The 15,173-nt window shown below is 36.4% G+C and overlaps 1 long non-coding RNA gene across 2 annotated transcripts in view; it reads left to right on the top strand.

Annotated features, from left to right (window-relative positions):
* Positions 1 to 15,173, top strand: part of LOC149788826 (uncharacterized) — a 58,438-nt gene that overhangs the window by 22,460 nt on the left and 20,805 nt on the right. Inside the window, exons 1-2 of one of the 2 annotated variants that reach the window (XR_016424438.1) lie at positions 10,332 to 10,415; positions 10,935 to 11,131. This is a non-coding gene — a long non-coding RNA (uncharacterized LOC149788826). Of the gene's footprint in view, positions 1 to 10,331; positions 10,416 to 10,934; positions 11,132 to 15,173 lie in introns of those variants that run through there. The other variant, XR_016424437.1, reaches the window with a different exon arrangement.

Raw genomic sequence — 15,173 nt, 5'->3', positions numbered from 1 at the left:
CGTTGTGTAGATCGTATATTTGGTTGTTTTTTCGTCTTCCTCCCGAGTGTGGATAGCATATTTGGGGTTTGTATGCGTTAGCGACGTTGTGTGAATAGTATATTTGGGGTTTGTATGCGTTCGCGTACGTTTGTGTGGATAGTTTATTTGGGGTTTGTATTATCTCCCTTCTGTGTTGATAGTATATTTGTGGTTTGTATGCGTTCGCGTACGTTTGTGTGGTTAGTTTATTTGGGGTTTGTATTGTCTCCCTTCTGTGTTGATAGTATAGTTGGGGTTTGTTTTTCCCTCTTCCCTCTGTGTGTGCGTGTGTGTGTGTATGTGTGTGTGTGTGTGTGTGTGTGTGTGTGTGTGTTTTCGCGTACGTTGTGTAGATCGTATATTTGGTTGTTTTTTCTTCTTCCTCCCGAGTGTGGATAGCATATTTGGGGTTTGTATGCGTTAGCGACGTTGTGTGAATAGTATAATTGGGGTTTGTATGCGTTCGGGTACGTTTGTGTTGATAGTTTATTTGGGGTTTGTGTTATCTCCCTTTCTATTGATAGTATATTTGGAGGTTTGTTTTTTCCTCTTCCCTCTGTGTGTGTGTGTGTGTGTGTGTGTGTGTGTGCGTATGTCTGCGCGCGTACGTTGTGTGTGTGTGTGTGTGTGTGTGTGTGTATTGGTCTCTGTTTGTCCCTATAAAAACTCACTTTATCCCTATCAGATACACTCTACCTACCTACCTGCAGTAGCGTGTATTCAGGTCAGCCACTTGCAACACTGCTGACATTTATCCCCTAGTGTTCAGTACAGTGACGTCACTGACGCTGGAAATTTTGAGACTATAAATATCGACTTGGGGATTTCCACATTTTGTAGCTATACATATATACTAGAATTCATAAACAGGAACGTCACTCAAGCTGAGGCTATAAAAAGATAGTGGGATTTTCCAAAGGAAAAACCCACAAGTTGGAGCTATAAATAGATAGTGGGATTTCATAGGAATTTCAGCTGATTATAGATACATAGGTATTTATTCACGATCGTCACAGAAGTTGATATTGTAAGTAGTTACTAATTTTATCCATTTTAGTCTAAACCATTGTAACTTAATTTTCGGGGATATGTTTATTTTCCTTTAAATTCTGGGACAATTTCGTCATTTTAGCGTTACTTTTTGTCACATCCATTATGTCGTTGAGCATTTCCTTGATTATAGCTATTTATAGCATCATTACAATTATGCAAATTTTTGAACACCCCAGCAACATTTCAGGTCTTGGTAATGCTTTATATATAAATCTCACGCTTGTACTAGTGTATGTATGTTTCTGTCTCTGTTGTGTTTGACCCTCTACCATCATTGTCCCTAGACAATCCCACCATGTTCAATTCCCCTTCACGCTATACAGACCCACCATGTTCAATTTCCATATGTTCAATTCCCCTTGTCCCTAGACAGACCCAAACTCTATTCCCCATGTTAATTTCCCCTTGTCGCTAGACAGACCCACACTATAGTTCCATGTTAAATTCCCCTTGTCGCTAGAGTGACCCACGATTTATCCCCATGTTAATTTCCCTTGTCGCTAATCTGACCCACGATTTTTCGCCATGTTAAATTTCCATTGTCGCTAATCTGACCCATGGGTCTCTGTAATGCTAATTCCCATTGTCGCTAATGTACCCCACCTTACTACTTCAGATGTTTATTTTTCAAACATCATTGTTGGACCAGCCGATCTTATGTAGTCGTCAGAGTATTTTGCAAGACCACGTAGAGTCGTGGCAACATCGACATTTTCAAGACATGATTAAATATCCTTTGCATCAATATAGCATGTAGCTCTGTTAAATAACGCCATTATGCCATTATTAACAAAACCCACTCGGTCACCAATTCCGTATGTCGCATCACTTGCTTTTGTTAGTCTACCTTCAACTTTGATAAATGCTTCAGAAGGTAGGACATATCTACTTGTATCCTGAACTTATAATTCCATTCTCCCACGTGCTTTGGTTATGCGCGCATCATACGAATAATACTTACAATCACGCACAGACTTATCTTTGGGGAATGATGCGTCCAGGTCAAATGCTATGTAGAAAAAGCTTTTGAACCTTTTTTATTATCTGATCAAGTAAACGTACGTGACTGAAGAGAGCAACAAGATTGTTTTGGCCTAATCTGTACATTATGTTTTGGACATTTAAAAAAAAATATTTAACCTTATCTTAAAACAAATCTAGGCCAACATATTGATGCGTCACCGCGTGTGTCTTTGTTATCGTGCAAATAAGATAGCTAACTTCAGCTAGAAGAGAAAGATTTTGTATCAAATATTTGTTTTAATTTCCTTATCAGAAATGTAAAGCAGTTTGTATTTCTTTGTCCTAGCTGAATAAGTAAGAATTTATACACTGCAGGTACAACGTTTTAGTTACAAAAAATCAAGAGGCGCAACACACGATGAAGAACGTTACAACTTCTCATCTGTAGAGATGACAGTGTAAAGGTCTAAAATTCATATTATATATATATATATATATATATATATATATATATATATATATATATATATATATATATATATATATATATATATATTTACATATAAAGACATATCAAAATTATAATATACATATATATAAGACGTTTGCTGCCCGTAATTAATACACACACACACACACGTATATATCTATCTATATATATGTGTGTGTGTGTGCATGTCTGTGTGTGAAACATCAGTACGCCTGTCACAATATGGCACCAGAGGCCTTGAATATAAATGTTCTCATGGTTTTAACATAGAATGGGGGGGGGGGACTTGGGTCTGACGTCTATTTCGTATTCGATGATACGACATGTAAACCATCGTTTGGCATTTTGGACATATACATTTTATTTTATTTAACTGAAATCCTACTTGAAACTTTAAAAAACTTAACAAGGTAATTTAATAATTATATTTTAACTTTGTATCGTAACGATCATATTTATTTATTCTGGTATACACGTTCGTCGAAACCCTCTAGATAGCTGAATTTTTTTGCAGATTCCTGGAAGTTATTATATTCCATCAATGGTGTAAGATATGTCTTATACAGTTTAAATGCAGTTTGCCTGTTAAATCTATGTTTTAGTTTTCGGTACTAATATAATCTTAGTAATGCCGTTTTAAAATGCTCTCAATGCGGTAATACCATTTGATATTTGATTGATAAAATAATCGAAGTCGTCGATGAGAATTCACACAATAAAGATGATTTTTAAAAACAAGATCAGGACTACATTTTAGATCCATGTTCATAAACAGAGCCATGCCAGTACTATAGGACGACATAATAAGGTCTGTTGGAAGTTTTAACTGCAAATATCGTTTCTACATGGTTATTGTGAATTTGAAATTATAGCGAAACCTATAGGAATTGGACTTGCGGGTTTCATCTGAACTGTCGAAGAGAATTTCGAATTTTGCACAGGGTCACTTGGTGGATCTACACTAATCAAGGAGTCTAACATCCCTATTGACAGCTTTGAAAAATGGGACTCGCTTTTTACATGACATAACAACTAGTGAGTGCATGATAACTAATTAAATGTGGGTGCATGCTATCAGATTGAAGGAAGTTCAATAGTAAGAACCACGAACTCTAACACAATCGCTCATGGACATACAGGATGAAGCTGTGCATGACCCAGTGGTCCCGACCGATACAGGATTTGCTATATAGCACGGGAAAGCCACGCATATTAGGAGTGGCTGCGAGATAGTCATGTTCTTCTTTCATCTGATTGAACAGACGAAAATTGGGCCACAAAAGCAACTCCTTTGCTTATATGCTAGCCCGAGCTGCAAGGCTATCCCAGAAGCTTCCTTGCTAGAAACGGTTTGGGCAGACTTATTGCGGCTCACGGACATGAAACTATGCTGCTCATCCCTACTGCATATTAGAAACATATCGCATAAATGTGCCGCATGACATGTTTTACCAAACAGTTATTGACGTCTTTTGGAGACCTGTTTCCGTGGCGAGAATTTTAACCTTCGCCGTCTCGTTCCAGAAAACTCGGAGAAACTAGAAGACATATTTAAGACCTCTCCCCATTCCGAGAACCTGGTCTTCAACTCATTTGTAACGAGCATGCAGCTCTGCGGACTGATGGAGGGTGGACTGAGCGAATTGAAAATAATGTGTGGTGTCCAGTATTGACATAAAAAAGACTGCGAAAATTCTAATATGTATATATCGGGGACGTGGAATTTTGAAGTTGGTTTTGATGTGGCCGATGTATAAGGCAAATACAATAAACAAGGCAGAGAAGCCAGAGGTACCACAGAAGAAAACTGGCGTTTATGGGGCGGTTGTTTTTTCACAGCACCGACACATGCCTAACTATGCCATCACAATGTAGAATTGTGGCTTGTAACTTTATTTACAAATCGGGAAATGGGATGAAAGCGGGTTGATCTAAATATTGCTGGAAAATGTTCTTATTCAGTTAACTTTAAAACGTCGACAATGCATAGTGGACATGGAAGGTTTGTTCACAAAGATATTGATGAGAGTGAAAATACTTCATTGCAAGGTTTTGTATGCAAAGTGAAAAACATTACGCAGGCAGCGTGTGTAAGGCCAGAATGGCTAAGCTCGACGCATGGCAGAACTACATAAACCTTAGGATGGCCATTCCTTTAATCCCAGGGTGCCATCATTGCTTCGACGTATATGGCCTAGCCGCCCGCTGGCCATTCAGCTGACCTATCTCCATAGATGTGCTTCAGGTGCTGCTTCAGCTGACACTTTCTCTGACCCGCAGTTTCGTTTTCAAGCTGTGTTTGGCCGGTAGACATCTTCCGGTGCTCGCAGAAGAACAAACTGGCCTCTAAGGGCCTAGACGAAGAAGACCGTGGGAAAGGCTTCCAGGAACTATGTCTGCGTCTCAACCCCAACCGACTTCGGTTTATTAGACGACAAAATGAGAATCCTGAAAATCTTTTGCGTGGAGCTCGTCTCCCTGCTTACTCGCTAATTCAGAGTTTATGCGCAAGGCAGCATCACTGACTTGCAGGCCAATGTTGGAGAAACTTTACTTTGCACATAACACTTTCTTCAGTGCGGTCTATAAACAAAAGACTTTGAGCGTAAAGACTATGTTTTCTGCAGTAAGAAAGGTATGCGCATATTCTCTTTAAATTTGTCAATGGAGAGGTTATACGGTTATTAAAGTTGTTTTACGACTTATGTAGGATCTTCCCCTTTGAGACGAGATGCCACATTATCACAGATACCATTGTAAGTTTTCATCGTGACTAATCATCAAACAGTTATCGTGTTGCTTATGACTAGGATGACAGTTGGTCAACCATAATAGTGTCAGCTGGTCAGAAGCAATATCTTGTTAGTGACAATGTGAAGAAACAGGAGACTAAATGTTTGTCATGTAATATGTAATCGTCTAGAACAGCTATCGTATACTAATATTTTTTATGAATATTATATGATTATGCAATCACTATTTTGTTCAGTGCGTGTTCGAAGGCAAGGAAAAACTGGTAGTGCACACGGGGTTCACCTGGTACTAAATATTTCATATGTTTATCAATGACTTATCCTTCGAAGTTTTAGCAATCTTCACAAACCAACCCCAACTACTAAGCAGTGATATGAAATTATGTCTAAACTTCCATTTCACAACTGTCCTGTAATTAAAAACAGACACAATAAGATTGTAAGTAAATCATGTGGGCAATGCTATGATACTTAGTTATGGGCAGTGAATAATTGATGTCCATGCTAGAGGAGAAGCATCGTCTATATCGTGCCTACAACATCGACTCAAATTTTGCTCCAAATTAAGATACCTTCAGCAGGATCCACCGAGGAGGTGCAGTAAACTTGACTGAACCGATAAGCTGATGATATTCAGGCCATTGCCGACTTTCACGACATGAATTTGATTTATAGTGCTATTCGAGATGTGTATGGACAAATAACGCCAGGCACAGCACCATTCTTGAGCTCCGATGGCAGCACACTCTTAGCCGAGAAGTAGACGATACTGGATCGCTGGGCGGAACACGTTGACGGTGTTCTCAGCAGACTCTTCCATAATGATGAAACGGTCAACCGTCCACCCCAGGTGGAGATTAACGAGATATTGGCTAACCCTCCAACAGTGCTGGAAACTCATAAGTCGATCGAATTCATGTCTGGTTCGAAAGCTCTATGCTGAGACAACATTATACGGTGGGGGGGGGGGGGGGGCACAACACCTGATCCCCAAATTGTATAACCATTTTCGGGATGGCGAATATTAATAATACTAATATAAACTACTAACGTTCATTTATAACAATATAATTTGCATCCCTAAATAGCTTCATATCCATAGAATTATAAAAGTATTATTGAGAAAACATTGTAAATATTATTGAAGAATGATTTGCTGACCGTTTTATCGAGTTTTATTTTATTGTATATAGGCTGCAGCTTAGTGTCATCTCTGCAAAGTATATAGTGAACATCTATGCATGTATGTATGTATGTATGTATGCAGGTACACAAACACGCATAAACACACGCACGCACGCACGTACGTACGTATGTATGTATTAAGGTATGTATATATGAATGTATGTGCATATGTATATCATGTATGTACGTATGTATGTATGTATGTATGTATGCATGCATGTATTTATTTATGAATGTATGTATGTATGTAGGTACACAAACACGCATGCACACATGCACGCACGTACGTACGTACGTATGTATGTATTTAGGTATGTATATATGAATGTATGTGCATATGTATGTATGTATGTATGTAAGTACGTATATATGTATGTATGTATGTATGTACACAAACATGCAGCACACACGTACGCACGCATGTACGTACGTACATATGTATGTATGTATGTATGTATGCATGTATATATGTATTTATGTATGAATGGATGTATGTATGCACGGGTAAATGTATGTGAAGATAGAGAAATTGTATTATGTTGTACCAGTATATATTAAGTTACAGATGAATCGATGTAGAACTGCAGTTTATTTTGATCGCAGATAATATATTGTTTGTACTACCAAACGTGTATGTTATTTCTATTAAATTGGGCTGATTAGCCGATGTGATTCTATTTTGGACATAATTTACTAGCATATACAATAATATTTGTATATAGTAAGTGATTGTTGTATGGCTGTCTATATATATGGATAAAACAAAATAAATGACCTGCTAAGTTATCATTTTTATGTCTGTTTCATAATGACTGACTCATTCACCTGTACGATATACATGACCTGGACTAATGCAGCATCCATGTAATTTTAGTTTCATGGAACCCATATAATATCTGTTATATAACAACTAATTAGAATACGCCCCTTTATACGCACTGCCAATAGACGTATAAAATATTGTTTCTGATTTCAACATGGTAATGAGGAAGATTATACCGCATGTAAGATAGAAGACATGTACGTATCCATAACGATATAGCTATACAGATTTACACACCAGTAAGAACATGCACACAAGATGAACACTGCAACACAAATACAATGAGGACTTTGTATAGCGCCTAATCTTTAGAAGCTCTAAGCGCTTTACAACTTTAGAAAACACCTATAAGATTAGAAACATAATAATATTATTACAAAAACAAACAACATGAAATTAGAAAAACATTTTAAAAAAATTTTAAAAAAACATGCTGAGAATATTTCAGGTAGGAAATATTATTAGGTCTTTAAGTTTGTTCTTGCTGCGAAATAAGTCAGTTTTGAGAGCCCTCTTGAATGTGATCACTGTGCCTTTGTGTCTAAGTTCAGTGGGCAATTCATTCTACGATGCTTGGCCTTGGTATGCAAAAAAACGCTATCCATATGACTTTGTTTTCATAGTGGGAATAATGAGTATACGATTGTCAGAAGAGGAGCGTAAGTATCTTGCTGGTGTGTACACATGAGTGAGGTCAGGTAGGTATGTAGGACTAGAGTCCGACAGTGAAATGTAGCACAGAGAACGAATTTTGTGTTTGATTCTGGATCGAATATATAGCCAGTGTAGGGTACCGAGCAGCGGGGAGGTGTACTCTGATCGTGGTACTCTAAGTATGATCCAAGCAGCTGTTTTGAACCTTTTGAAGTTTCAGGAGTAGATATTGAGATGAATCAAACATAATTGAGTTACAATAGTCCAGTGTTGAAAGTACTAATGAACACACAAGTGTTTTAGTGGCACCAACTGAAAGATATTTGCGAATTGAGCTGATGCGTCTCAGCTCAAGATATGCAGCCTTGCATATGTTTATGACATGTTGGTGCAATATAAGAGTACTGTCCAGAGTAACACCTAGGTTTCGTACTGATTGTGTGAATTTAATGTTGGTGTTGCCAACATATTTATTGTTTTAGGTAAAAGATGTGAATGAGAAAGTCTTTATCTTGTGATCAGAATGGCCTCAGTTTTATCATCATTCATCTGCAGCTTGTTACAAGTCATCTATGATTTCACATCAGAAATGCACCTCTCTACACCTTTAATAGTAGCATCAACTTCAGTTGGGTGGCTAGTTTTGTATATTTGCCTGTCATCAGCGTACAATTGATGAGCCACTGGATGATGACATATGACACTCGAGAGCGAGTGAGTGTACAGAATGAAGAGAACATGTCCCAGAACAGACCACTGTGCAACACCACAACATAGATCAACTGGGTTGGAATGTATTCCATTTGCAGATACAATTTGTGTCCTGTTGACCAAGTAGGACTTGAACCATAATAAGGCTGTATCATGAATGCCAAATATATGCTGGAGACGGTGAAGTAATATTATGGTCTATTGTGCCAAATGCTGCAGACAAATCAAGGAGGGTGAGGACTGTAATCTTTCCGATATCCAATGCAGAGAGAATGTTATTGACTACTTTTAAAGGAGTAGTTTCAGTACTGTGGCAAGGGCGATATGCAGATTGTACATTGCTAAAATGACTGTTTGAATTTAGATGAGATACAACCTGGGATAGAACAAACTTTTCTAAGATTTTTGAAATGAAGGAGATATTAGAAACTGGGCGGTAGTTCTTTAAATCGTTATGGTCTAGTGTTGGTTTCTTCAGCAGAGGCTTTATAATGGCAGTTTTGAAAAATGATGGGAATTCCCCAGATGAGAGAGAGGTATTAATAACATCAGTTAGTGAAGACAATACTGGATCTAAGCACTAAAGCATAAGTGATTTTGAAATTGGATCAAGTTCATATGACTTTGGTGCACTCTTCATCACGATTGAGACATGTTAAAATGCTGCTAACGGTTGCCGCTCAAATTCTGTATCCCAACTGTATAGTGACTACGAGTCAATTGAAATTGTGGTGTCAAGCTTATCTCTAACGGTTTGTACTTTGTCACTGAAAACATTTGCAAACATGTCCTGAAGGTAGACTGGAGAGAAGGTAGTTGGAAGTGGTGTTGATTTGTTCCTTGACATTAGCTTGTTAGTAATCTCGAAGAGCTCTTTGCAGCTGGAACTTCCCATGATCTTAGCAGTGTAGTGGGCTGATTTCGCTGCATGGATTATATGTGTGACGTTCTTCTTAGCGACTTCACAGATTTGCTTATGAATAGTGAGTCTGGTGGAAAGCCAAAGCCTCTCAGCCTTACGGCGGTCTCTTTTAGCAGTGCAAAGCTGGTCCCCAACGCTGCTGTACCATGGATAACACTTTTTAATTGATACTCTGCACTTGGTATTTGGGGATATGTTTGTCAAGTAATGAGCGCAGACAGTTATTGAGTTGTTCTGCGGTAGGAGGTAAGCAAGTTTTTAGATTAGCTTGGATGTCGTGCATTAATTTGGTTATATTTATCATACTGAGGTTTCTCTTAGTAGCAGATAAAGGTGGAGGGTTAGGGACTGATACATCAAGATGGCATATAATCCAGAGGTGCACTGACAGCAACATTTTACTTAAGAAAGGTCGGTTGCAAAAGTTACCTCAGATGTACGTGAAACCGAATAAATGTGTTATGCACTTTATAGTGTAATATATGTTTAACGTGTAATTTATGGTTCTTCTTCCACAACTACAGTTCTATCATCAATCTTCACAACTGTATTCTTTCTGTTCCGTCTCTGTCTGTCTGTCTGTCTGTCTGTCTCACTCTCTTTCTCTCTCTCTCTCTCTCTCTCTCTCTCTCTCTCTCTCTCTCTCTCTATATATATATATATATATATATATATATATATATAGAGAGAGAGAGAGAGAGAGAGAGAGAGAGAGAGAGAGAGAAATGGAGAGAAAGAGAAATGATGTTAATGTTTCTATTTCAGCCTTGCGGGTGGAAGCTGGCGTATCCTGTCAATACGGCTATGACTACTTCACATATACGTACAGAACGAGATACTGTGAGCATGACTGTTGTGGCATAATTGACAGCGAATACAGCGAAATTTAATAACTGGTTCCACTAGCGCTGGAAAACATTTAGTCAATCATTAAAGTATCAGATTTATTAATTTTGTGTTTATTAAACTCTGGCAAATTGAAGAGATATCGTTTGCAGACAAAATTAAGAGATATCGTTTGTATATTATTGAGAATCCATAAACTAGCTGATTCTGTGTTTGCATCAGTTTAGTTCGACATTACATGCAATAGACGGAAACCATGACAAATATCCACACCTTTTTCAATTCTAATCATCACCACGAAAACCACTACACCAACAACAGTAACAAGGATAAGAAATGTGTGTGGTCGTCAACTCATCATTCTGAAAACATCACCAAATGTTGAGTCACCCTCTTTTAATAAAATTGCTTACGCAGCAAGAGGGACTCAGGCATAATAACATATCTAGTTAGTTGGAACCTATTAACCAATTGTGAAATTAATCCCTATACATATGTCTTTACATTCCACAGTTACAGTTACAAGAGTTAAAGCAGTTACAGTTTAGAAGTTCCAATCGGTACCATTGTTGGGTCTGTGATTGGAAGTCTGGTTGGGCTCACTGTCCTCAGTATCCTCATCAAATGCTGCTGTGCTGCCTTAAACAATCCTAGCAGACGCTCAGGGATCGTTTTACAACCGACAAACACGAACATGCCAACTTTAGTCGGTAAGTAATCGAATAATGTGGCGATTACAAGTTATAAATGCAACGAGAATATTAATACAACCAGTAAGTCGTTGAATTGAAATCAGATATTATGAAAACGAAGACTGCACTCTAAGTAAATCAAATTGGCAGAAAAACATTACTATGCCGTAATGAAATCAAATAACAGTTAAAAACGACATGGTGTATGTGAAATTAAATTGAGTTTAACGTTGTTTTCTTTTTTACGTTTATCGCGGTATGAATTGTAACTTGGCTAATTGAACAGCAAGTAACGCCGGTCAAGCGTTATAAAAGCTGCCAGTTAGCTTTGACAGTTTATAACACGATACAATCAGAAAAAAATATCGCTAAGCTCTTATAATTGCAATTACTGATAAATATATTGATTTTGTATTGTTATTTTTAAGGACAAATTATTTCCTATCAGATCTAGAGCCTTCTTAAGCATATGAAATCTTGTTAAGGTGGCTGATACATGTACATGCATAGAACCAAGGATTCTCCAACTTCAACGTAATAGCTACATCAATATCAAACAAAAATGTTAAACTGTTATAATTGCAATTAATTATACATTTAATGATTTTCTATTGATATTTGAAAAAAAGATTTTTCTTATCAGTAGGAGAACCTCCTTAAGCTTGTGGATTAACTAAGGCGTCTGCTACATAGCTATTTCTATAACAGGAACGTAATAGCTACGTCAATATCATTTATAAAAAATACCATTGTACGAAATCAAAGGTTCTGAATATGCCACATAACGGTTTTAATAATTTATTTACATTATATTATTTGACCTGAGCAGACGTTCACTATTGATAGCAAAGGATTTGTTGCTTATTTTGATATACGAATGAGGCTCATGTTTTAATTGTGTCATGGTCGATTCGTTTTTCCCAAAGCACATGATTAACCAATTATTGCGTCTTTAAATCTATTTTTGGGTTAATTAACACTGTAGGCTAAATACGAGACCTATTTACAAATAAAATTACGAAAATAGGTAACTGTTGCCAATGATTTGTGTCCATTAGTAAAACAATGCAAGACATCGACATTGACAGATACAGCGTGTGTATAGCATATCACCCACCTACAACACTTCGTAACTATCAAGGTGGGTGTCCTACATGGTAGGACTGTGAATCCAAGTGTTTTAATGCTAGTCTTTGACCTCCTCCTCCCAATCGATTTTTCTATGTATCGATAGTTTTAGATTCAATTGTAACGAGCTGCAATGAAAGTTATGTATCCTCAATGCACTTGACAGATTTTGAGTTTCAAAGCTTTTACTTCTCAAATCGAGTCAAAGAAAGACTTATTTGCATTCTGAATAACGGGGAAGATGATTTATCTGATTCCAAATCAATTTATTCAATTTTCGAAATAAAATATATACCCACCTTTATATTTCGATATTTTAGGCGTGCAGTGTGCATGCCTGCCGTTATGTTAGTTATTTTGCGTGTGCAATGTGTACATTACTTACTTTGTGCGCGCTATTTATTGAACTTAGTATTAAGTAGTTATGCGTACATTTAATACATATATAAGTGGAGTTGGGTATGATCACATGATTATGCTCTGAAAAATATAAATATTTCCTTTATTTATCCAATGATGCAACTGCAATTATATAGTAGTAAAAAGAAGCTTGCGTTTATGTAAATCAATTAGCAGTAAAATAATGTGCTATGAATAAATATATTTAATTGATAGGATAAGTTTCAAGTTCATCTACATATCAAGCAATAGCTAAGATTTGCAGCAGATGAAGTAATGCCAACTTTTCATGAGTTTTGTTTTTAAGATCGATAATCACATGGACAATCATACTTCAAAATGTGCTTAATACTTGGATATCAAACTCTTTGTAAGAATATCATTGCGCAGACATTTCTTTAAAAATTGTATTGTATATCGTTGTTGCTCTCCATGTACATTCGATTTTATATGCTTCCAAGGATTCCGTTTTATTCCAGTCATGTAAATATATGATATTTCATTGCTCATTTATGTTGTCATATTTGCTCATCTTCACAGAAATAGCGTAGAACCAAAATGTTCTGGACAATTGTTTCTTAGGTAATATTAGTTGGGTGGCTTTGAAGGATGTTAGATTGTTGCAAATATATTCCAACAATAGACGTCATTTACATACTTGTCGATTGAACATAGCAAACGTATTATAAGCTAATAATAGCTTTTAAAATATTGTTTGTTCCTCCACAAATAGTCAGCATTAGAGTATATCACACAAAATGAACAAATGAAAATCTACTCTGATTGCTTACAAATTACCAGTGATTCAGTATTTCAATGCTGGTTTAACCGTAGCTTTGAAATTCGATGGAAGACTGTGACAGACTCCACCAGACGTCTCATTGACAGACGAACAAAAATACAAAGTGAAAACATGCTGAAATATAAACGTATACTATGTCCTAGAGATACGTTGCCGTCAAGGACTGGCCTTTTTGTTGGGTGAAAACTTTATTGTTCCAATGGGTCTAGCGCTCGTCCTACGCACTAATATATATGGCAGAGAAGACCACAAGTGCTCTATTATGTATATATATATATATATATATATATATATATATAAACAAACAATACTTATTTACGAAAATGTACAAACTACGAAATCCTCGCTCTAGTACCAATGCTTTAATGTTTGCATGTATTGTATGTCTATAATAGCACTACTTTACGATTGTTCTCTTTCGTAAATTGTCCTGCTTATTCCAGGACGGGGGTTGAACGTATGTTTTTGTTGTTCTCAACAATGGTTTGATCAAATTACATTATGTGTTCTCCTTTTTTATTTTGATATCTAACTTGTCGTCAGTTAGCCAACGTCTTATAATGATTCGTTACATATATCAGCTGACATTTACACACTCCACTTATTATTTTGTAATTTCCCGGAAATGATTTATTTACTTCATCCACTCCTATTTTGCTTTTATTGCACATGGTATACCACTCATTAATTTATTTTCTTAACTGCATTTGTGACGTTCGATTTATAATCCTACCGTTAATAATGTTGTAAAATAGCACATGTGTATCGTGTCAACATTTTTGCACTGAAAGGTGGAATACAAAATATGTTTAAACTGTATCATACCAATTAACACATTCAATATACTATATGTTCTTTAGCATTATCACATTCACACTTCTAATTTTGCATTAAAGATTTTACAATTTGTGGCACTTTGCTATATCTAGTAGCATTTAGTAACGCGTAGATTTTAATAGAGTTACATCTTAAGTAAGTCAGTTGATATGTATTTGTATATGATAGCGTTTACTATATTTAGTTAAGAGTTTAATGTTATTTTTTATCTAAGTGTATCGTGGTATAAACTGCCATTTGTAGAATTACACAACAAAAAACTATATAAGGGCGTTATGTAAGCTGTTCCAGTCGGCAACTGACAGTTTTTACCACGAGAAATGCAGAAAATACAACGTTAGACTCCTATAATTGTCATTAATTTTAATTTTATTAATTCTAAATTGTTATCTTGTTATTTTTTAAGAGATATTTCTTATCAGTTTAGGAGCCTGTTTAAATGTATAAATTCTTGTTGAGGCGTTGGATGTGTATTTATGTATAGAACAAGGAAGTATCCGTCTGCAACGCAATAGCTACGTCAATTTTGAACACAATGATACACAATCTAAGGTTTTGAACAGTCTACGTCATGGTCTTAATCTTTATATAAAATGGCATATGTTTTCTGAGTAGAATGGCAATACTCAAAGCAAAGGAAGTGTTATTTTGCTTGACATACGAATGCTTATTTGATTTGCTGCTATCACGAGTTCACTGTTAATTGTGAATCGTGATTGTGTAGACAGGTGATTAACCAACTTAGGCCAATGTGAACCTTTTCTCGTGTTCTTTAACAGTTTAGGTTACCTACATTGGTGAATCACAAATGAAATTAAGATTATCGGTAAATGTTTGTAGGGATGGTGGTCCAGTAGTCAAATAGTGCAATGCATCGAGACTAACGGTTACGAT

This window comes from Sinohyriopsis cumingii, chromosome 11, assembly GCF_028554795.1.
Source record: "Sinohyriopsis cumingii isolate HCF-2022 chromosome 11, ASM2855479v2, whole genome shotgun sequence".
NCBI classification, from domain to species: domain Eukaryota; kingdom Metazoa; phylum Mollusca; class Bivalvia; order Unionida; family Unionidae; genus Sinohyriopsis; species Sinohyriopsis cumingii.
Note: the sequence above shows the minus strand (reverse complement) of the source record. Positions and strands in the feature narration are given on the sequence as shown.